Here is a 22,768-nt window from a genome sequence, read left to right as displayed (position 1 = left end):
TATGTCATAGGATCTACATCTTCTATGTTTATTCTAGTCCAGTGATCTCTCTGTTCTTCAAAGATTACCACACTATTTCAAATTTTGCATTAGAATCTTCTACTATGTAAGACTTTTTAACCACCACCAATATTACTATTGCTTTGTGAAAGTTATTCTATATTTACCTTTGTTTATTGCTTCCCATGAACTTTAAAATATTTTCCTTTTTATCCCATGAAAATGATTCTGTTGGAATTTTATTTGGATGTCATTCATCTATAAATGAATCTGCAAAGAATTGACATGCTATTTAGTTTTCCAATATGGTATACCTTTCCATTAATCATGCATTTTAACTCTTTAAGCAAAATTTTGTATTTCCTTTAAAGAGGTCATACACATTTCTTACAGAAATTACTCCCAAGTATGTTTTTTTCTTGCGACTGCAACAGGAATCTCTTTCTCATTATATTTCTTAATAAGTTCTCAGTGGGTTGCAGAAATGCTATTGATTTACACAAAATGCATTTAGCTCTTATCCAGCCTTTTCAAAACCATGGGTCCTATCTTTTGTAGAGGAGTATTAGGAGAAGCATTCATGAGAAGGACATTTCTGTGCCATTTATACGAAATCCAGAATCACCATGTGACTCAAATGCCCTTTATATGAAAGATGAACATAGGTTTCTTTTATGGGGTAAAGAGATATATCTATGTCCTCTGCATCCCTGGTCTTCAAAATACAGCTTTGCCTCCCAACCCATGGGAGCAATCCCAGCTATTCTTCAGGAATGCTCTTTCCCGGTCTTGTTGGTGTTCCAGTCCCTGCTCTGGGCCTCTTGGCTTGGGCAGCCCACTCAGAGCACTCTGGTGGCTTACAGACCTCTCACCATGCCCTCACGATGCTACTCCTCTAGTTTTGGTGTCACCAGCTGCTACCACTGAGCAACTCCTTGTCTCCATTTGTCCTGCTCACCTGGGAGTCCTTCCAGCCAGACTAGACCCTGGGGCAGAGCCAGAAGTAACAGCCCATCTTGTTTCCTTTTTGTTCCCCAAGAAATCCAAAGCTAAACTTGGATGATTTAATTTACCCAGCGTTCTTCTCTTCTTTTGATGGTTTTTGAATCTTCTAAATATTTTTTCACTGTCTTGTTTTATATGTGATTTAGCATAATAAACCACATCAAGTCTTTTCCTAAAACAGGCAAGATATAAATCTTAGCAAAGATTTACGGTTTTGTGGTTAAGATTTTAGGATTTATTAAATAAACCACACCATGTACACTATTTGGATTAACAGCATTAAAAAAGAGAGAGAATGAAGCAGTGGAGAAAGGGCACATAGAAGTATTACTGCATAAACAACTTCCATTTAGAAAACAAGCTAGAATGCCTCCCGGGTGTCTATGAATGTATATATATCTGTGTATATTTTTATATATACCTATGTATATGTACATGTATAGGTTATTCAAAACATACATGTGCACACAGGTGATATTAAAACTAGTTTAAAACAATAGTCACCTAAATTCACATATAAATAAAAATTAAAAAATACATTCCCTTTTATTCTCTAATAATACTGCTTTAAATGACGTAAGTTGTAGTGAAATGATGCATCAAATAATTTTTGACTTTGTTGATTTTTAGCACTCGCTGGTGTGACATTCTGTGAGACCTCGCCGTCGCTGGATAAACGACGCCCGCTTCTGAGCCAGGAGCCGTGTCAAACTCTTCCAGCTACTTCCCTACTGCACGGATGGACATCAGGATCCCGTAACCAGGGACTTTTGTGCAGGCAGAGAGCAGCTAAGCCTGCTGTTCACTGTCACAACTAGGCAGCCTCCGGATGCCGGCGCTTCCCACGTGGACTGTACCCAGACTGCCTTCACTTCGGCCCCTGCCCACGATGTGGTCTCCTTGTTTCCAGAATACTCCTGGCCATTCCTGAATTGAGTCAAGGAAATGGGTGCTGCTACCTGGAGATTCCTGGAATCACTGCTGATAGGACCTAGAACAGTCCCCATCCTTATTTAAGCTGACGCAGCCACGTGCCGCCAGGTGGCGCCAACCTCAGCAGCCTGGACGTGAACAGACTTGGATCTTGTAGCTCTGGCTGATAAAACTCACCTGTCCCATTTAACTAACCTGGCAGTAATGACCCTGTACTTACACGGTGAGTTTTTTAGGCTTCACTTTCTGTATTATGGGCGAGGGAGTTAGCTTTTAGATCATTATGAGGCTGTACCTCAATTTTTTTTCCCCTTCTCAACAGTATTTGATTTGGAAAAACTTGAAAGCTAGAGAAAAAACTATAAGAATAGAGTATATATAATGACACCTATATACCTTTCACCTAGGTTCACCAATTCTTAACATTTGGTCACATGCTCAGACTCCCACACCCTCTCCCATCTCTCTCGCTCCCTGTCTGTGTGTACACTTTTTCTCCCTGAGCCATTTGAAAATTGTTTACATCATCCTGACTCTTCATCCTGCCATACTCCAGCATGTTCTCCTAAGAACAAGGACAGTCTTCTCCACCACCACAATCACACTCAGAAAATGCAACGTTGGTAATGAAATCATTATCTAATATATAGATCTTAGTACTGAATTCTCCAAATTGTCCTAAAATACTACTTATATGTATATTTTAAATCCAGGATCTAATCAAAGATCTCGCACTGTATTTAATTATTGAATTGTCATGACTCTTGAGTCGCCTTAACCTGGTGTGGTTCCTCAGCCTTTTTGAGTGAGTGTGTATGTGGTCTTTTATGAAATTGACTTTTTTGGAGAGTCCAAGACAGCTTTTTGCCCTTGTCTGTTTCTTCTTTCATGATTAAATTTGGGTTAAACATTTTTGGCAAGAACACCACAAGGTGATGCTGCTTTCTCTTAAAACAGTTTTTAAAAGATTCCAGCAGCTCTATTTTAACAACATACTTTTTGTTCTAGAAAGAAAACCACTAATCACTGGCTTTTAAATTAAATTTTAAAACACACACACAAACCTTCTTGGTGCTTCCTCCTTTGTCATTCTGATCCCATTTTCATGAGTATACCACAGATAATGAAGAGTGAGTAAAACAAAAAGAAATTACACCATGAAAACCAGCAGATCCAAGTTCATAAGGGATTACCTCCAAGTAAAGTCCTTAGTAGTTCTATTAACACCTGGTTTGTTTTTACAGCAACTTTCCTTTCAAAGGGCCACCAAACTTCCCTCTACACGTAGCCTTGGTTGGCTGTCAGTTATGGGACTTAACCTCTCCACCGTGGTGAATTGGTTCAAGGATAAGCAGGACATGACCTGAACAGAGCCAGCCTCTTCTTTGAGAGATTATACATGGATTCTGAAAGAGAAGGCTCTCTCCCTGCCTCTGGAATTGTGAGATAAATGATAATGTTGACTGGAACCACTTACAGTCATCTTCCTGATTTTATGGAGGACACTCTGCAGGAGAAGAAAGTCTACACACCGCAAATGAAGCAGTGGCAAGTGGAGATAGAAAAAATCAATAAAAAGAGGCAGAGTTAGTCCATGTGACATATATTAGCCCCTGGATCTTGTCATGCCTGAAGTTGGCTCATCTATAAATTCTTTTATTTTTTTTCCCCCTTAAGCTAGTTTGAGTTGAGTTTCTGTCTCCTGTAACTGAGTTTTGAGTAATGCAGTCATGATTTAAGGACTTGGTTAGAATCTCAAGGATCTTTTTCTTTGCCATTGGCAAAGCCATGGCAAGTCACCAAAGAGCCCCAGGTCCCTGGGCTATAAGTAGGGATAATAATACACACTTCAGGGTACCTGTTGTGCAGATTAAGAGGGGAGCTGGGTAAGCACTTCACAGCCCCTGGCTCATATTAGGGAATCGGTGGCTGCTAGAACTGTGTACAAAAGGCTAGGGCATCTCTCAAGGCTTCTGCCGTTTGCTCTGTGCCCTTGAATTTTCCCTCACTCTGCCCAGACCAAACCAGACTGTGCTGAGAGCAGTGCTTGCTCAGGTAGTGATCATCGCTCACTGTCAACGGCTTGGTTATATTCTCTCCATTTGTCCTATAAGCGCAGCAACATGAACAGGGTGTTGAATATGTCTGGAGGGTATTCCGTGTTTGTCAGGTTATTATTTTTCCAGGTGAGAGAGGAGCCAAGGGAGAGGCTAACAGAGAGTAATTGCACTATCATTTTTGTCAGCAGGTGCTCCTCGCATGAGCTGGAGTTGAAGCTTGGGGGTCAGGGAAATAGGAACATTGGGATTGGTACTTTTGGGGGCTACCATGTGTATTTGTTTTGGCCTCATCTGACCTCTTTCTGCGACTGCTTCCAGGAGGAAGTTTGTCCCATCAGAGCCCACAGTATTTGTTGTCAAAGGGGTCAGTTGCAAAGAGTCTTTCAGAAAAGCAAAAGTCCCAGAGAAGAACTCAGGCGGTTTATGTAAGTACCTGTATAACACAGGCATATCACAAGGATTCCAGAATTGCAGAGACTCTACAATTGCTGCATTTTTCTGGACTCCTGCTCTAGGTGCCTCAGCAGCTGCTAAGAAGGGGGCACCTCAGGCAGGAGCTAACAGGTGTCCCAGCTGACTTCAGGCCTGGAAGATCCGTGGAGATGACACAGAACGGCTGTCCCTGGCATGAGTTTGTGGCTGGCTTGGACTTTCTGCCCAGTCCATGGTGTGTTTAGAGTGGGGATAAGGGTGCAGCAGTGACCTCTCATGCCTGAAAATTCAGTCTCAAGTGGGAAGAAACTTCTGAGCTTGCTTTGTGGAATTCAACCAACCTAGTTCCCCCAAAAGTTCTTGAATGTTTTGGACTTGAGTGCTGGTAACTCTAGGGCTGGAAGCAGGTAATTTGAGCACACCTCTTTTTGCTACTTGGATTCACCCGTATGGGGAAAAGACTGGTGGGTGGGCCCAGCAGGATCCTCTTTGCTTGAGGGACCATTAGATCCTCCTGGGGAAAAACTGGTGCTAAGGACAGAATGCAGGCACATAAATTCAGCCCAAGAACAATGTCCCAGGGGCCTGAGGCAGGAGTGGTTTGAGCATAAGGCAGGCCAATTCCCAGTGCTCCCGTCAGAGTCCTAGAGCAGAAGCCACTGTAAAAACCCAAGAGCTGCTCTCACTCGACTCCGAGTGTCTGGAACACAAGTTAGCCATGCTTTGGGGAGGGTCCAAAAGGCACAGAAAGCGTGCTTCCTCCTTCTAGCAGAGCAGCTGTGGCATCACAGTGAGACTTGAAGGGTCAGTACAGAGAGCATGGAGGATGGCGGCAGCTGTGGTCATCACAGGGAGGGGCTCGGGTACAGCTCTCCTGGACCCTAGCTCCTCAGGAGCAGAGAGGAAGTGGTGTGATGGGAAACAGTGCCCTCTACTGGGCACCAGGGGGAGTACCGCACTGGGCCTGCTCCACGTGGTTTGACCTGGGCAGAGGCTTCAACAATGGGGCTGAAATGGTGACTGGTAGGAAGATGCCCAGGATCCTGTATCGGTGAGCCCATGAGCCCCCGCCCCAGGCTTTCCAGAGCTAATTGGGGGAAACAAGGTGGGACAGAGGAGTGGGGGAGATGTAGAGAAATATGATTTGTTACTGTAACGTAACCCTATTGTTATCCTTTTACTCCCAAGAAGTATGGCCTGGGGTGGAGGGGAGAGAGGCGGCCATGGGCTCCACCTGTAATTTCAAGTCCACCTATTCTGATGATAAAAGCTTGTGCCACAGAAGAGTGGAAACGAGTATGACATGGAGTTGTTTCACCGGATTGGCAGAGAAGCAGAATTTGGTGGAAGACTGATCTGGTGCCCTGGTGCCCCAAAGAGCATCAAGGACTCACAGGGACTTCTGATGATCAACTTACTGCTTTCCTTTAAATTCCTCTGAGGACCAAGAGTCTCAGGTTAGCTCTAGAGATGCCTAGAGATTTATAAACAAACATTCTCGGGAGAAGTTTTAAGCTGAAGTATTAACAAGAGAGATGATCACATCTAAATCAACATAAGATTTCAGGGCATCTTCTACTCACCAGTCTCAACAGAGGGGAATTCCATAATTGCAATAAAGTGAAGTAAACAAAAGGGCATTATACTTAGCCCCAATACAGGTTCTTTGGAAATTCCATTGGCAGAAATATCGACTATTTTGGATCGCCCATGTCAATTTATCATTCTCTATTGAGACTAATTTGCACGTGTAAGTGCAAATCTATAATAGGATTGCTGAAGCCATGAAGTCTAGTTTTATGATTTGGTTCTTGGGATTCTCAGTATGGATAAAGGACATTTACATCGTAATCATAACTTGGTTTGCTCTACTTTTTACTAGCTTGTATGACCTTAAGGAGATCACTTCACACCTCTCAGATGCAGTTGCCATACTGGTAAAATATGGATAATAACATTCACCGAGTTCCTATTATTGTATGTAAGAAGCAAACATCTCTGAGTTTCAGCATGGGTTATTAACACAGTATAATATTTATTGTGATCTGATTTTAACAGAGTCTGTGTAAGCAGAAATAGCTCTGATAAACACACTAATTAAGCTGACCACTGACATGATCACGACAGGTGCTGGCATTTAGGGCCTCAGGTTAGGTCAGCACAGTTTGCTCACTTTTCTATTGGCTACAGCTGTGGGGATGCAGAAATATAAGGCTCAGCAACTTAAACATGAATCACAGCAGTTATAGTTTTAAATCCTCTGAACCTTGGTCTTTCTAGAGCTGAGATGGTTCAATACCTCAGAGAAATAAAATCCCAACACTTGGATTAAACATTCAGCTATAAAAGGCCGTGATTATGCTACAGTGAGTATCCAGAAAACCCAAAACTCGAAGAGGAAATAAAGTTAAGGTCTAGTTGCCCTGTTTAATTTGAGTTTTTACCCTTGATCACCCTGGAAGTCATTCTCCTTGACTGTACCTTGTGGCTCAGGCCCCACAAAATCTGGATCCACCCCTGAGTAGGATAAATAGAGCACTGTGAGGGTACAGAGATGGGACACAGTGTCAGGCTAGGAAGACTTCCAGGAGGAGGTAAAACTTAAAAATGAGACTCAAGGGATGAGAAGGGGGTTTGCCCCACAGTTATGGGGAGAGCAGAGCAATATTCCAGGCAAAGGGAGTAGTCTGTGTGAGTGAGGGAATGTATGGAGGGATGGATAGATGGATGGAGGGATGGATGGGTGAGTGGATGGGTGGGTGCATGAGTGCATGGGTGGATAGATGGATGGATACCCTTTGCCTAGAAATAAAGATATCTCTAAATATGACTAGTGCTTATGCTAGTTAATGGCAAATACTGACTCTTCTTCCACCAGAGGTGTCATAGTGGCTCAGGGCATCCATTGTATGAATGGTGAGACCCCAGTCTGAATCCTGGCTGTGCTGGTTACTTATTCCCTGTGTGGTTTAGAACTAATTATTTTCTGCAACTTCTTAGGCCTCAAGCATCTCGGTTAAAAAATGAAGACATTAACATCCACCTCAAAGGGTTTTTCTAAGAATTAAATGACATTTTGTAAAGTTGTTAGCACAGTCCTTGGCATGTAGTAAGTACTGGGTTAATCATAGCTTTAACCATCCTCACCATCATCATCAACAACAACAGGTGATTTCCATCCAAGACAAAGCCGTGGCCTACGGTAACAGCCAGCTGAATAATATTTAGCAAACACCAAGGTGAGCTAGGTCATCTCAAAAGCAGAGATTTTGAAAAGAAATGCAAGAGGCTGTCATCTGAAGATCTGCATTGGTCCGAAAACAAGGCTCAGCCTTAGAGACCACAGACTGGTTTGGGATGTCGGCCGCTGACCCGGGGACAGGGAATCAGATGTGATGCACAGTATAATAAATATTCGGTCCTATCCAGGCAGTATAGAGAAGCAGAATGGCTCATCTGGAAAGAAATCCCAGGGATTGTTGTCCTTTATAAGAACTGACACTTATAAAGTGGACTGTAATTCTTCCCCTGCACAGAGAGTAGAGGTGTGCCTGAAAGAGACCAGTTAGAACGCTGTCTCCTGGACTCACTGGCTCTGTACACTTATTTAATACCTCTTGTGTTTCTTCATCTTTCAAATGGCGACACTCTTCCTAACTTCCAAGGTTGCTGTGAGCAGTAGACAAATGATGGAAAGCAGCAGACAGAGTCGCTATGATTAGTGGAGGCGCGGATACCCAATGGCATCCAATTCTTGGACAAGTTGCTTTTCTCAGAGAGCAGAATGCTTCCTGCCCATAATAAATGTTTCAGGGATGCTAAATTATTTATTTACTATATACTTGGGTTTACAAGGAAGGAAATTGGTTCCTTTAAAACAATAACATTGATTGGCCTAACTAGCAGAAACAGCACTCTCCCATCCTTATTTACAGACCCTGGACTGAGTTCAAGGGCACAATGGCACTTTATGGACGTACCTGCTGACCTGCAGACAAATAGGAGGGTTAAAAGATCAATTAAATAATCGTAGCTCGCGCGCGGCAGGGAAAATATTTCAGTTGTAATATTGATCGTTGTTCTGAAATGTAAGACAGCGGAGCTAAATAAGTTCAAGTATTCACAGTGTGTCCCATTTCCTGGCTTGCATCCCAGCCCTGGGGGCCTGTGACTGACGGAAGGCAAAGAGAACCCAAGGATAGGAAAAAGAGGAGAAATGAATATTCAAGTGCCTATTCTGGCCAGGCAGCCTACCTAGTTTCACACAGGTAGGTCACCTAATGCCTTTTAATATCTGGGAGGTTAAGTTCCTTGTTCCTTCTCTTCAGGTGATACAACTGGTCAGTGGCAGGTGTCATTAAAACCAGAATCTGACTCATAGACCTGTGTTCTTTGTCACCACCAGCCTGACCATTCATTTAGTCAGTTAACAAACATCCGTTGAGCTGCATACCAGGCACTTGGGACGCAAAGCCACAGCAGGTAAGTTCTCTGCTCCCAAGGATCTTACAGTCTAGGGAGGGAGACAGACAAGGGAACCTCCAATGTCCACATGGGGTGGAAAGGGTGGTATCAGAGCGCAATTTACTGTGACGCTTCAGGGCTCCTCATTTGTATGTGTCCCTTCTAAGTAAATATTCGCTCTTATACCTAAATCTGTATTTGTAATCTTGTATTATTTTTTTTAAAGAGTATCCTCGAATTATACAAGTTTTGGGACCCACCGCACCTGGATTCAGCCCTTAGGATACCGCGAGCCCCACAGACATGCAAATACAATCTCTGTATCAGCCTGGAAGGCTTCCAGGAGGTAGCCTTTGAAATGAGACTTAAGCCAGAGAAGTGTTTTAGCAACACAGATTAGTGGAGGGCAGGGGTTGGGATGGGCAAAGAGAACAGGATGTGTGAAAGCCAGTGGTGGGGGGTTGGAAATATCTCAGCTTATTCAGGAAGCAGTGATGCCATGATGCTAGATGGTTGTTGAGAAAGGTGTGTTTGCTGTGGGGGGGGGCGCTGGTAGATAATGGGGTGCTGGTGAGGGAAGGGCGGGAGAGATGTTGGGGCCAGTGTGGCAGGGACTTCTGTGCTGAGTTCTACAGAACTTTTAACGTTGATCCTTTGCGCTAGAAGGAACAACTGAAGGATTTTTACAATCCATTTTTTAGGATTATATTTTAGAAGCATCCCTCTGACAGAAAGATGCAGGATGACCTGGAATTAGGGTGAACAACTGTTTGTACCCAGGACTGTCCTGGTTTTAGCACTGAAAATTCTGTGTCCTGGAAACCCCTCAGTCCCAGGGAAACCAGGACAGTTGGTCACCTCACCTGGAAGAGGGTGGGCCCAAAGCCAAGAGAACCACTGAGAAAGTAATATGCATCCAGCTACCCACCTGACAGCTCCTCTTTGCTGTCTAATTGGCATCGTAAAATCAATGTGTTTAAAAACTCAGGGCCTTTGCACTTGTTCCCTCTCCTGTTCCCCAGGATAACCACAGGGTTCACTCCTTCTCCTCCTTCAGGTCTTTATTCTGATCTTACCTTCTCAGCAAGGCCAGCCCTGAAACCCTCTTTTATAATTGCAATCCCTACCCCTGAGATTCTCTATCCTTGTTTTGATTTTGTCCTTAGCACTTCACCGTCATCCAACATACCTAACATACTGAATATTTGTATTTTTTATGGTCAGTTTCCCCCACTAGAGAACCTCTATGAAGGCAGAAATTTTTGTTTGTTTCACTCACTGTGTCCAGGACAGTGTCTACCACGTAGTACAGGTTGTTTTACTGAATAAGTTGAGTCTTCCTTGATTCCTCTCTACACTCTCACGCCCCACATCCAATTCATATGCAAATTCTGTTGGGCCTCTGTTCATAATAGATCCAGAATACAATGCAGAGTTCCTTCCACCTCCACCACGACCTCCCCGGTCCAGGCCACATCATCGCTCACCTGGATTACAGCAAGAGCCTCCCTCCCTGGATTTCCTGTGTCTACCCTTGCTTCTGGACAGCCTGTTCCCACATCAGCAGCCAGGGGTATCCTGCTAAAATGTGAGTCTGATCATGTGAGTCACTCTTTTGCCCACTGTCCTCCCTTCCCCTCCTCTCCCTCCCCTCCCCTTCCCTTCCCTCCCCTTCTTTTCCTCCCCTCAGGCCCACCTCAGCTTCTGGGAAGGCGTCTTCAGCAGTGTCCAGGTTCTGTCCATTCCAGCCACACAAGCTCCCTTTGTGTGCTTCTAACACACTAGGCACTTTCCTGCCTCAGGGCCTTTGTACTTGCCATTTAGTACTCTTCTCCAGGCATTTGCATGGTTGACTCATTTCCTTCAGGTCTCAGCTCAAAAGGCTCCTTACCCTTCTCTCCTACACCCAAAGAAAACAACAAACCCACCTCCACACAGCTGAAGGCCCGTTGTTTTCTCTCCAGTATTGGTACCTCCGAGTCACAAATGGTGAACTGTCAATTGTTTCTCTTCTCCTTCCCCTACCCAGCCCTCCCCCCACCTATGGATGTGGACCTACAGGACTTGTTGGGAAGAAAACAAAAACAAAAACAAAAACAAAAAAACCCAGAGCCCAGGCCCATTGCAAATAAATTAATAAAAAAATAAGTTAATTTAAAATTAATAAAAGAGCTTTCATTGCATTTTTTGAAAATAGAGCTAATGCCTTTATGAACTAATTTTTTTTCCCTCTTAGAAAAGGCAGAAACTTGTGTGCTTGTCCTATTGAAAGAACTAATTACCCTCCTCACTGATAAAGACTGTAAGGTAGAAGCATAATTTCAGAAAAACAGATCCTTTCCCTTTTTAACTCTTTCCAGATGCTGTATTTACCAACCTTGAGGGAATGGAGAAGGTTCTGCTGTTCAGACTTTCTTCTTGACTCTCAACAAGCAAATCTCTTGAAAATTCTTTGTGGGAAGCCTGTTTGCTGCTGGAATGGTGCTGAGAATGTTGCTTCTTTCACAAGGTCTGTTTTGTATTTTTGATTCATAAAAGTTTTTTTTTTTTTCCTGTTTACCACCTCCCATTTCTCCCTATTTATTCTTCTTGGGCTTTCCATCTGCTTCCCTCCAATTGTCTCTTTCATGATGCTCAATACATACAAACTCTCTGTATTTTCACGTGCCATGATTACTCACACATCATCTCACTGAATCTTCATAACCACCCTGTGCGGTGCTATTCTTCTTCTATTTTACACACGGGGAAGCTGATGCCTACAGAGCTAAGCAGTGTAGTGGGAGCGGTCAGTACTGCCTCCCAGGTCACCATTTCGGTGGGCACTGTTTGGCTTCCACCAGCCAGGGTCTGCATCTGTTTCCCTGGCCACTGGAGGAGTCCAGAAGTGCTGGGGAACATGCCCATTCCCCATCCCAACACCTCCCACCCCCAGCAGCCTTTAACCAATGACTGATGGAGTACAAATACCCCAGCTCCCCTGCTCCTTAGGTGGGAGAGGACTGAGGGGCATTTTCTATGCTGGCTCTCAGAGACTCCTAGTAGGGTTGTGCTCTGGTGGCCCATAGTTAGCTGTATTGATAAAGAACCTTCTATTGGCTGCCTCCGCTTCCTTCTCTCTTCTTCTACTGATGTTTCCTGGGATCACTTCCGACACATATATTTGCACTAGAATCCTTATCTCAGGATTTGCTTCTAGGGGAACCAAAGATAAATCTTTGCCTAAGACTGTATAGCTGCCAGATGGCAGAGCTGAGCTGCAGACCGAAGCCGTGTGATTCCAGAGCATGTGTGTTTCATTGTGACGTTCTAATCCCTTCCTTCTCTTTAAGAATTTATTTTTTCTTTATTCTATCCCTTGTAGGGGTGGTAATTTTTTCTTCCTAATGTGTCAAATCATAGCAAACAATGGTTTTACTTATAAAAAAAAACCCAACTGTTCTGGTAAATCAATTGGAAAATGTTAACATTTTCTTCAGGTTGAAAATTTAGTGTTATAATGACAAATTATTTTAGCTATGAAAGGACAAGTTCCCACAAGTCTATAACCTAGCATTAATGGGGACCATATGATATGAGTCATGACAGGAAGAACAGCCAGGGTGGTTGATGATAAGTTAGGGGTGATTTGTTAATGTAAAAAATGAATTTTCTGGAAGGTCTTTGTTGGATTATGGAATTGAAAGAGCTGGATAGTCAAGTTCCAGAAAGGACAGATACCAGGACAGCTTTGGGGAACCAGGGACAGGAAGATACTAGACAGTCTTTTTGGGGAACCACAGTCAAGTTGATGAAGCCTCGGTTCATCTTGGTGAAGACTAATTCCAGGGACAGATGGTGTGATTGGCTGAGCTGAGACAGGGGGTGGGAGCACTTGGACTGATACAAGCAATGGGGGAGACGCTCTTTTCCCTGCAAAAAATCACCTTGTTGCTTTAGAAAAGGAGGAGTGGGATTCTGGGCAGTAAAAATGACAAATAATCTTGAGAAAGAGAAAGGAAAATGTCTGCTGAGTGAAAGAAACAGAAGGGGGGAATGACAGCACGCAGAGGAGACATAAGGCATCTACAAGGAAAACGAATTGTGGATATTCCCAGCTACGTTGCAACATCTGTTCCCTTTTAATGTAATCTCCTACTGTTGTCCCTTTTTTCCTTTCTACCCTGGACACACCAGGTTTCTGGCATTCCTCTATCACACCAGAAACATTCCTCCTCAAGACATCTGTACTCGCTGTTTCAATTTCTGGAACAGTCTCCCCTCAACTATCAGCATGGCTGCTCCCTTATCTCCTTAGGTCTTTGTTCAGATTTCATCTTCAAAGGGATACCTTCCCTGATCACCCAATCCCCCTCCCTGCCCCTCTTCTCTGCCTTATTCATCTCTGTTATATTGAATGTTATTACCATCTTACGTAATGTATTTATTTGCTTAATATATGTATCCAGTCATGACAAAAAAAATTCCATGAGAAAAAAAAAAATTCCATGAGGGCAGAGGTTCTGTAACCCCAGTTTCTAGAATGTTCCTGACATGTCATAGATGCTTGATAGATATCTATTGAATGAACAATGAATGGTTTCTCCTCTCTCCCTCCATTAAGGCTGTTAAGTGTGAGTGTGAGGTTTCCAAATGACTGAGAGACAAGCCCAAAACTGAGGCTCTGGGGCAGGCGACAGGGAGACTCAGGACATTCCGCGTAGGCCTCTGGGGTGGGGGGGTAAGCCCAGAGAATTCTCTGCCTCTCCAACCCCTGCACACGATGAGGAAACCACAAGCAGGTGGGGATTCTGGCTAGGGACGGAATTCCAGTTTCTATACACCATTACTTTTTCAATGTTAATTGATTCCTCTTAATGTCTAGTTCCATAACCTTATGGTTATTATAATATAATAGTAATAGTCCCAAGAGGAGTGGTTGGCATGATCATCTGCTTTTTTATATATTCCTAGGGGCTCTGGAAAAGCGGGAAGACTAGCCAGCAAAGAAATGAAATTAATTGAGGAACTCATCAAAGTTCAAGGTGAACTGACCTTGTCTCACTAACATGAAAAATAATTCTTACTGATCTTGAAGACCCACCCTCCATGTGGTGTTTGTGGGTTGCTTTTATCTTACAGTTTCCAAATACAAAAGTTGACTCACATTTCTTATTTTCTAAGTCACCAGACAGCAGTATTGTTTTTTTGTTGTTGTTGCTGACTTAGGTACAAGTCTGCAAAACAATGTTTCTAAGTTAAATGCATTTCCACCTCTTAACTTCAAGTTTTCTGAGAATAAGTAACATTGAATTAGCTAAAGTCTGAGGAATGATGAAAGATAAGTATATATCATCAGAAATTGATTTAGTAGCCATGGAAACATAGTAGCTAACACTTATTGAGCACTTAAAATGTACCAGGCACTATGGTATGTGGGTATGGTGGAGAGAAGTGATCTCATTTAGCTCAGAAGACATTTCAATTTCAGATCTATAAACATTTATTGGGCCCATGTGCCAGGCCATGGATATATAAAGATAAATTATAATTTGTCTTCAGTTTTCTTTTGTGTTAGATTAATTTCTTTAATGTCAATGAAATAGTGTAGAAAAATCTCCTTAAGTGTGAAGACACACGTGCCCGAATTATCTTCATTTGGGCACACAAAGACCTTCACGCTGGCTTCACGCCGGCTTCATGCCGGCCCATGTTCCCTGCCACACTGACAGTTTTCTCCTCAAATCATGTCCTAACCCTACTCATTTCTCTGAATAAGCTACATGGTCTCACATGCTTAGATCTTTATACATGTTCTTCCCTTTGCTTTGAAACCTCTGATCTGTCAGCTGAATTCCAAATGCCCTTCAAAACCTATTTCACACATCAACTCTTCCATGAAGCCCCCTCCCCACCTCATCCCTAGGATCAAGTGCTGACCTATAGTTGTGCATGTCTTTTGCTTTTGCCTTCCCAGTGTTCAACCTCATTTCTTTTGGTATCAGCACCCTACTTTTTCGAGGAAGTCACTCCTCCCACTTTTCATCCATAAGGCTTGGGTGGGACTGATCCCGCCTCCAACTCCACCAGGGGGTGGTTGCTTGAGCCTGAAGTTTCAGTTCAGAGGCTCATGAGTGGGCCGGCACATGGCTCACCCGGACCGCTGACGACCAGCCTTAGAACTTTTGCCAGAGCTGTTGAGAAAGAGGCTCTCTATTTCAGCTGAGGTTGCTAAGCTAGCAGACACACCTGGGGGCTGTCTTTGGCCCATGTGAAAAGAGCCTGTCAGAGCAAAGTGGAGCTAAGGGGGAGAGAGAGAGAGAGTTCTAAACATGCAGACCCAACTTTGAAATGTTTAAAAAATTTACCTCTAGATAGTTCAGCAATTTATTGTTAACTAAATGAATGAATGAGCCAATAAATTCTCCCTGCCCTTTAGACTAGTCTGAGTTGGGTTTCAGTCATTTGCAACAGGAAAGAGTCTATTAAATAGACCCTTTCTCACTGTTACTTGATTGATAGATAGATGATAGAGCACGATAGATAGATGGATAGATATAGATAGATAGATGATAGGTGATAGATAGATAGACAATGTAAACTATGAGGTTCTTAAGGAAGGAGCACAGTAATACCTCTTGTCCCTCAGTAATACCTTTAATACTAGCATACTTTTTATTTAATGAACAAATCTCCCAGTATCTGTTATTCTTTATTTAATGACAGAGTAGAATGCTACAGAATGTTAAATGGTCACAGGTAATCCCAGGAACTTTCTGAGTCATGCTTAGAGCATTTATGTCATTTTGGTGATGGCTTATGTAAGAATAACCCTCAAAACCTCTTAGGAGAAAGTGTTAAAACGGCCACACCTATCATTTTGATACCATTCTTTCAATAAAAGACAAAAATCCTGCTTTAGAAAATTACAGTACTGTGTGATATGTGCCACAGTTAAGTATATAACAATGACAACATGTATGTGGTACTTGCTATGTACCAGGCTCTGTTTCAAGTGTTTTACATGTTTTAATTCATTTAATCCTCACAACAACTTTATAAGATAGATACAATTATTACCTCCGTTTACATCTTGGAAAACAGAGGTATAAAGAGGTTTACCACCCATGTTCTCAGATAGCATATGGCCGACCCTTCCTCAGTAAAGGATCCAGTAGAGGCTGGTAGGGGGTGAGTCAAGAAAGGCACCTAGAAAATGTCTTAGCAGACTAGAAGAAGAGTAATATGAGGGCAGGCTTCATTTTATAGGAAGAAAGATGCAAAGGTCCAGATTCTGTTTCAATTAAAAATTCAGTGCCAGCTTTTTGCAAAATAAGGAATTAGAAGAAGTTTGTAATTAGCACCTCCCCTTTCCATGTCGAGCCCCTGTGGTGACTGCTTGCTGTGAGTGAAGCTCTGTGTCTAATGTTTACATGCTGTGGCAGAGACGATTAATTTCCTCCCAATATCTGTTACTCATTTCTTCCATATTACAAGAAATCCTGGCCTTTAGCTGTGCCTGTGGCTGGCTGGAATGAAAAAAATTCCCAGCTTCCTTTGCAGGTGGGATGGCCATATGGTTAAGTTCTGGCCAATGGGATGTAAACATATGTCATGCGTCATGATGAGGAAGGGTCCTGAAAGGAAGGAGGCATGTCCATCTTGCTGCCTGTCTCCCTCTCGCTGGCTGTACTGTGTACATGATAGAGATGCTGTTATAATGTGATTTATACTAGGAAATATATACTTGGTCTTTGTTCTCACTTCTGGCACAGAGCTCCTAAAACTCTGGGAATTTCCTAAGTGATGAAAGCAATAAAAAAGTCTTTGTTACATTAATGAGGTGACTTTTAGAGGCACCTATGGATGGGGGGCAAGGGTTAGAACTTTCAGTCCCTGACCTCAGAGGAGGGGAGAGGGGCTGGGCGGTGGAATCAGTCACCAGTGTCCAATGATTTAATCAGTCGTGCCGCTGTCATGAAGCCTCCATAAAAACCCCAAAAGGACAGAGTCCGGAGAGCTTCCAGGGTGGTGACTATGCGGAGGTTCTGGGAGCGTGGTGTGCTGGGAGAGAGCATGGGAAACCCAACCTACTTCCCCATACCTTGTGCTAGGCATATCTTACTGGCTGTTCCTAAGTTATAACCTTTCACAATAAACTGGTGATCTAGTAGGTAAAATGTTTCTCTGAGTTCTGTGAGCAGATTAATTGAGCCCAAGGAGGGGGTTGTGGGAACCTCTGATTTATAGCCAGTCAGTCAGAAGCACTGGAGTGGATCTGAACTTGGCTATTGGCATCGATGTGGAGGGCAGTCCTGTGGGATGGAGCCCTTAACCTGTGGAGTCTGCTGCTCTGTCCTGGTAGACAGTGTCAGAATTGAGCTGAGCTGTAGGACACCCAACTGATGTCCGAGAATTGCTGTGTGGTGTGGGAATTTGGAATTTGGTGCAGAACCTTTAGAGGCTCAAGCAACTCTCTTGGCCTGTGATGTTCAGTGCCATGTGCTTGGATGGCAGTCATACATACTCAGCTTCTTCTACTAAATTCACCGGTTATATAAGTCACTCCTCCTCCCTGGGGGATCAGAGATAAGCCAGGAGTGTGACTCTAATGGACGTTCTCCAAGTGGAAACATGAGGAATGCGAAATCAGTGTTATATGACCTGGTATTTTTTGAAATCTCAATTTTACTTTGGGAAGCTAAAGGTAAGTAATATACGTGTAAGGCTAGGACTCTAGTTCAGATCAGCCTGATTCTAAAACCGGTGTGCTTACCCACTACATAGACTGCATAAGTTCCTGTTAGTAACAGTAGTGTGCCGGTAAAGCTTTAGCAACCAGCTGGGGCTGAGAGGAAGCACACTGATTTTTAGTGTTTGCCAATTTCCTTGGTGTAAATATTCCCACCCGGCCAAGTTCAGGCTACCAACAGTTCCACAGCTGACGTGCAAGATTCTTCAAAATCTAACAATGTGCCCTGGCGAGCCCTTAGGAGGCCAGCTCCAGCACGCTGCTGAAATATGTTTAGCGGAGCCTGCGAGAAGACACTCCAGGCAAACTGCAGGATGTCTGCAACTGTCTTTCCTAACCTCCAGGTTGCAGGGCTTTGGGTCTCATTAGGATAACAGCATTCCAGAGCAAGCAGAACACCTGGGGAGCCCACAAGGTGACCTTGGGCACGAGTAACCGCTGGACCCATGGCCTCTGAGGAATGTTAGTGGAGCTTCATCAGAAATGTTGTGGCTGCCCTGCTTCTTTTTGATGGACGATCCGTCTTCAGAGAGATCTTATGGCCAAAAAGATTTTCAAATGCTCCTCAAGCTGACAGAATGCTTACCACACCATCCCTGGAGATGAGGGAGTGTGGTTCTGCAGATAGAAGCAGGGCCATAGCACGTGGGTTCGAGAGAGAGAGAGCTCTATTGTCACAAATCTACAAACAGCATCTTGCAAGGCAGGTTGGAGGAACATCAATGTTTCCTCCCATAATCGGTGGATACAGCGAGGGCTGTAATTTGAGCAAGTGCTGGAGGGAAGACTAAGAGGTTTTAATAGGGTGTCTGTGGCGACAAGGGCAGTGCAGGACACACGGATGAGGATTTGGACCAAATCTGCTCCGGGAAAGTTCTCTTACCACATACTTAGGAGGAAGACTGGCAACTCTTATTGGAACCCACATCCTCTGTAGTGTGTGGATGTTGAGTTCATGCCACAGCTATTCATAGTTCTCCTGACAGAGTGGATTCAGTTACGCTCAATAAATCATTTTGTTAAGTACACAAATTCCTGAGCTAAAGAAGGTCTTTGGCTTTGTGGAATAAGGATGCCAGTCCCGGTGGGCTCTGCGTGAGAATGAGAGTCAAGGTTCTCCACGTGAACAAAACGAGGCCATCAGCCCCCTCCCAGAATTCTCGCTCAACCGAGCCCTAACCCTGTCGTTACGAAAGGGGGACGTTTTGACCTAGCTCTGTACTCCTTCGAACCTCTCTGCTTCCTGAGAGAATCTGTTCCAAGGTCCTCATGTTTTTGATCCAGCTCACTTGTTTTGAGTCTGTTTTATAACTCCCAAGGTCTCTGTGTAAATTCTCTTTTCTGGCAGTAGCATAGTGCTTCTCCAGGGACAGAACTGTAGACATTTTACGTGGAGGAAAACTGAGAGTGAGGGTCTTGCCCCCTCCTTGAGTATCACTATTGTATGATCAGACCACCCAAGATGGCTATTCTCTTGTTCTCTGTACATCTCCTGCTCTACCAGTGCCTGCCTCACCCACCCCTTACTCACCTGACTGACCTTACTACATACTAGCTCCCGGCCCCAGCTACTGATCGTTCTGACTTCAGACCAGAGCATCTCTGCTGTGATACCTTACCAAAGGGGCGGTGAGGGGCATGCCCCTCTGCCGGTCTCCCTGGTAACCGATGAGCCAACCTGATGTCAGTTCCCCCTATAACTGGTAATCTCCCCCTGCCCCTGGGAGTGAAGACTGCTGCCATGTCCTGCCCACCCTGTGCTGCACACAGTGGGGTGTCACTCCAGGACCGTGCTCCTGACGTGCAGGCTCCCCCATCCATTAAACCACTGATGCCTCTGTCACTGACTCCGGGCTCTTTCTTTGGTCTTGAAGCTGGGCAAGTACAGGCCTGGCAGACCTGCAGGGTAAAGCCCAACAACTATGGACTCATTTGTTCTTTTTTTTTTTAATTCAATACTTCTTTGTCCTTTTGACATAGCTGCATTCACCTCTGAGCACTTCCTTGCTGTCTGGCACAAGATGTTTCCATATCACCTCTTACTTTCCCTGCCCAGACCCGGAGCCAGCCATGTTCCTAAGGGGCCCTGGTTTCTTGGAGTGGGAAATGTTATTTGGAAATGAAGAGCTGAGTATGAGGTATGCTCATTACTACTGGAGTACCATTGCTTCTGGCCCTTCTTATAGACAGAGCTAGAAAAAAAGTTAAAGGATGAATTCATAATGCTTCCTTAATTCAAACAAAAAATAGCCTCAAACCTTAATTCTCCCATTCTGTATATGTATTTTCCTTACCCCACAGTGAAAACCTTGGTTTCTGACATCAATATATTTACTTGTTTATACTGTTATGCAGTGAACACGATATAGTTTCAGAAACACAACAACCGATAACACTATCAGTTATGAACCTTAAGTAAAGTTCAAGATGTCTTTATAATTCTTTTGATCTTAAGATATACTCTATTAAGGGTGCACAATCTCAGTATTATATTTAAAAGTGATTTGAATTAATTCATCTTTCTGTGCAGTTATGTTATCTATCTAGTATACAGTAACATTCACTTCTTTCTGTATTTAATGTTAAGCTTTCATCTTATCTTTTTCTTTAATTTTATGTTTGCATACATAAAGTAATTACATAGTTTAAAAGTTAAAACTAGTGAAAAAAAGTTCTCATCAGGGAAGTGCTTGCACCCCATTCCCTATGCCCCACTCATCTATCCCCTACAGGCAGCTATATTCATTCGTTTTTGATTTATTGTTCCTGCCTTTCTTTTTGCAAAAATAAGGGAATATATACATATATGCTTTTATTTCCTCTTCTTTCTTATACAAAAGATCACACTATGAGCATTCTTTTGCACTTTGCTTTTTATTACTTGACAAAATATTCTGCGAATTACTCCATATTAGTTCACAGAGATCTTCCCCTTTCTTTTTGATGGCTGCATAGTATTCTGCTGTACGGATGCACCGTAATTTATTTGTAATGCCTTATGGATGGGCATAGGGGTTGTTCTAATACTTTATTACAAATAATGTAATGAATAACTCAAAGTGAGTAACTTTTTTTTGTATTTGTAAAGGTATATTTTCAGGGTAAATTTCTAGCAATGGGATTGATGGGTCAAAGGGTTAATGCATATGTAATTTTGCTAGAAAATGCCAAATTTTCCTCCATATGAGTTGTACCGTTTTGCCTTCCCACCAGCAATATATGAGAGTCCTTTTTTCCCTCCATGTTCTGGCCATAAAGTGTATCATCAAAGTCTTGACTTTTTTGTCAGATAGTTGAGAAATGGTATCTCAGTATAATTTTCATTTGCATTTCTCTTATTATGAGTGAAATTGAGCATTATTTATATTTATTTATTTATTTATTGGCTGCATTGGATCTTCATTGCTGTGTGCAGGCTTTCTCTAGTTGTGGTGAGCTGGGGGTTACTCTTTGTTGCAGTGTGAGGGCTTCTCATTGTACTGGCTTCTCTTGTTGCAGAGCATGGGCTCTGGGCACGTGGGCTTCAGTAATTGCAGCACATGGGCTCAGTAGTTATGGCATGCAGGCCCTAGAGCACGCGGGCTTCAGTAGTTGTGGTGCACAGGCTCAGTAGTTGTGGCTTGTGGGCTCCAGAGCTCAGGCTCAGTGGTTGTGGTGCACGGGCTTAGTTGCTCTGAGGCCTGTGGGATCTTCCCGGACCAGGGATCAAACCTGTGTCCCCTGCAGGCAGATTCTTAATCACTGTGCCACCAGGGAAGTCCTATTAATACATTTAAAAGGCCACTTGTATATCTTTTTCCATGAACCACCTGTTCATATCTTTTACTATCTAGTAGGTTTGTAATGCATATTGTAAAAATCATCAAATTCTATTTATAACATTGGAGTTTATGAAAGAATTTCACAAGTCATCTTTTTGATCCTAAAAGATTTTGAAAACCCCAGAAAGAATAAGGACGGTACTGTTGAACTAGAACAGTTTCAAAGGTAGTCTTATTAATCTGGAAAATACAGAGTACCTGCAATTATATGCATGAACTGTCTTGTCTGATGCTGTTAGAAATCTTGAACAGAATAGTTCATGTAGGAGGTTATTAACACTGGCTGAAGGAAGCTTGTCACATCTTCATAATTGTTTAATAAATATTCTCAGAAGTCTAAACTTGTCACAGAAAGCCTGACTTTTTCCTGCTTACACTTGCGCCTAAAAGGAGCTCTGAGATGGAAATGGGGGTTGGCAGAATAGCAACTACACCTGTGAAATATCACAGTCTGATGAGCTTGTTCCCTTGGCTACTACTTTTGTGGTTTGTTTTGGAATTTTTGCTTTTATTTCTGTTTTTATTCAGAAGTAACTTGAACTCTCCCCAGTATCTGTAATGATTGCTAAGTCCAGCCATTTTCCTTAAGAGGTTCCCTGCTAGGAATCTTTCATTTAGCAAAATCAAATCTCTAAAGGCAAGAGGGGTTGAATTAATGGAATTACTGCTTGGCAAATGCACAAGAGTCAACCCTGCCACACTGTGACCCAGAGAAAGATTTTTGGAAAACAAGGGTCATTCTCTTCAGTTGGAATAAAACTGCTCTGCAAGGAGTCAAATTGGCCTTCCGTCAGCATGATCTTCGTAAATCAAGAGAAAGATGAATGTGCTCTGTCCACAAACGGAGTTGGCCAAGCAAACTGGGGAAGGATAGGGGTTGGAAAGAACCTCACCACCTTCCCTATTGATCTGAAAAATCACCTCGAAGAAGTACAGTGAGAGAGAGAGCACACATCTCTAGTCTACAAACTACTTTCACTCAAGAGAGCACACATCTCTAGCCTACAAACTACTTTCACTCATAAGCAGGAAGAAAGAATATCGTGTCTCTGTTAGTACAGTCCTTAGAAATCATGCCAAAAATGCACACACAGTTGAAATGGAGGGGAATGGCTGACTCAGAATTTCTCATGAAAGATGCAAAACAGTTACCCTCTGGGGCATTTCCTTGACTAAAGCTGAGGTCAGAAAAGAGAAACCATAGTTACCATGTGAAAGTAAAGCACTGACCACAGGAAGTGAAGTGCTTGAGGCCTCAGAATTTCTATAGAACAGGTTTGAAAGTTACAACAGTAATTGACAGGGCCTATGATAAATAGGAG

The sequence above is a fragment of the Hippopotamus amphibius genome, chromosome 7 (assembly GCF_030028045.1).
Source record: "Hippopotamus amphibius kiboko isolate mHipAmp2 chromosome 7, mHipAmp2.hap2, whole genome shotgun sequence".
Classification (NCBI taxonomy): domain Eukaryota; kingdom Metazoa; phylum Chordata; class Mammalia; order Artiodactyla; family Hippopotamidae; genus Hippopotamus; species Hippopotamus amphibius.
This window is presented reverse-complemented; position numbering follows the sequence as displayed.